The sequence below is a fragment of the Penaeus japonicus genome, unplaced genomic scaffold, assembly GCF_977035675.1.
Source record: "Penaeus japonicus unplaced genomic scaffold, GWHDUDI00000001_assembly GWHDUDI00002154, whole genome shotgun sequence".
Classification (NCBI taxonomy): Eukaryota; Metazoa; Arthropoda; class Malacostraca; order Decapoda; family Penaeidae; genus Penaeus; species Penaeus japonicus.
Window position 1 is genome coordinate 15,001 of NW_028236556.1, and position 1,977 is coordinate 16,977.

Sequence of the window (1,977 nt, forward strand, 5' to 3'; positions counted from 1 at the left end):
TCTCATTGTCATTTTCACGCATTCACCTTCTTACTGTCATTCTCACTCACATTCACCTTCGCATTGTCATCCTCACTTCCCTTCTCACGCTCATTACTCACAAACAGACGTCTAACAGAAGCTTCTTCCTCCCTCAGGTGAGACTCCCTTACACTTTGCTTCCGAGAAAGGCCATGATGCTGTTGCAGAGACGCTCCTTGAGAAGGGCGGAGAAGTGAACGCCAAGACTTTGACTGGTAAGGCGATTGGAAAGCGAGTGACTTCTTAAAGGCACCAGAAGAATTTTGCTTTTGTTTCTTTTCTCTTTTTTGTCTTCATGGAAATTTATAACAATTATTATTTAGATCTAATAAGGATACATCTATCATAAGTTTTTCTTATTTCTTCATCATTCATTATTCTTTTCTATTTATCCATTCCTTATGTTTTAGTTGTTTATTTGAGTTATTTGTAAATGTTACTTATTCATTATCATTTATCATATGAATTTCAATGTTATGATTAATATTATCATAAAAATATTCATTTTTATTATACATAAAAAATATTCCTTTTTATTATCATTTATTAAAATGTATTATTATTTCAAGAATTTTCTTTTGTAATTGTCACTTTTCATCATTCATCTTATTTCTTCCTCTTTTACTCTTTTCATTATTGCTATCATTTTCATTTTTACTTCAATTTTTTTCTATATGATTTTATACATATCATTGCTATTATTATTATTATTATTACTCTTATAGTTAAAATTATCATTATTTTAATTATTCCTATTACTTCTATTTCTATTTAAATTATTATCATAGGTTATCCTTCCACTTGTCATTATTGATATTTTTGTTGATGATCCTGTTGTTCTTGTTCTTGTACATGCTCTTGTTGTAGTTGTGAGGTCTTTATCACTCATAGTACTAGTGTCGGTAAATCATGATGGTAATGACAATGAGAATAACACGATGGCTTCCTTGTTCTTCCTTCTTGCAAACACCCAAGTCTGCTCACAGCTTGCTTGCAACAAACATGGTTTTGCAGGTGCTGTTAAGAGGAATGCACTACTTAGCATTAATTTCACAAAATACCTTTTGTCAACAAAAATATGAGGCAACTTAAGTTGCTCGCGCAGGTTTGCTAAGTACAAAGATAACATATCCAAATGAAATATCATGACCTTCCGCTCTCTATAATATAAGTTCATAACAAAAAAATCCACCCGATATAACCTCTCTCCACGCATTTTGTTTGATTATTATAATAATGATAATACTAATAAAAATAACCATAATAATGATGATAATGATAATGATGACTAAGAATAACATTGATTATAATTATATAAAAACATTAAAGATAACAATAACAATCATTATTATTATCAATATTAATATCAAACTAGTTAGAATGGCCATTATTATTTTTTGATAATTCTTATGACTGATATAATTTCTTTCGTTATAAATATTATGTTAATGATAATACTAATTCCAAAAACAATGATAGAAGTATAATGAGATCCTTATTTTCATTATGGTTATTATTTTCCTTCCTATCATTGCCATCAGAATATGCATTAAAATTATAATGATCATAATCATTCTTAAAATCATGATGATTCTCATTCATGAATACTTTGCTGATTTTGTTTCCACTCTCATTTTCTTCATCATTTTCCATCCCTTTTATTTCATTCTCTAGTCATTTCATGCTTATTCATAAGCTTTCCTTTTTGCTTGTATTTATCATAAATATTTCAATTAGCATTTATTATCTATTAATATCATAATCCATTATGATTATAACAATTGGTTGCCATTTTCAAATTAGCATTGACATTTTTCATTCCCCAATTAGTTCCCTTCTCATTTTGATTCTCATTAACATCATCACGACAGTTTTCATTTTAATTTTTATCCTCCGCGGAGTCCCTCAGAGCCCATCCTCCAGTCGCAACTCTCCTTCTGCAACTCTTGTCACTCT

At 29.3% G+C, this 1,977-nt stretch overlaps 1 long non-coding RNA gene across 1 annotated transcript in view; it reads left to right on the forward strand.

Annotated features, from left to right (window-relative positions):
- Positions 1–447, forward strand: part of LOC147466287 (uncharacterized) — a 7,229-nt gene extending 6,782 nt beyond the window's left edge. Inside the window, exon 2 of the long non-coding RNA XR_015190931.1 lies at positions 138–447. This is a non-coding gene — a long non-coding RNA (uncharacterized LOC147466287). The remainder of the gene's footprint in view (positions 1–137) is intronic.
- Positions 448–1,977: the final 1,530 nt, after the last annotated feature.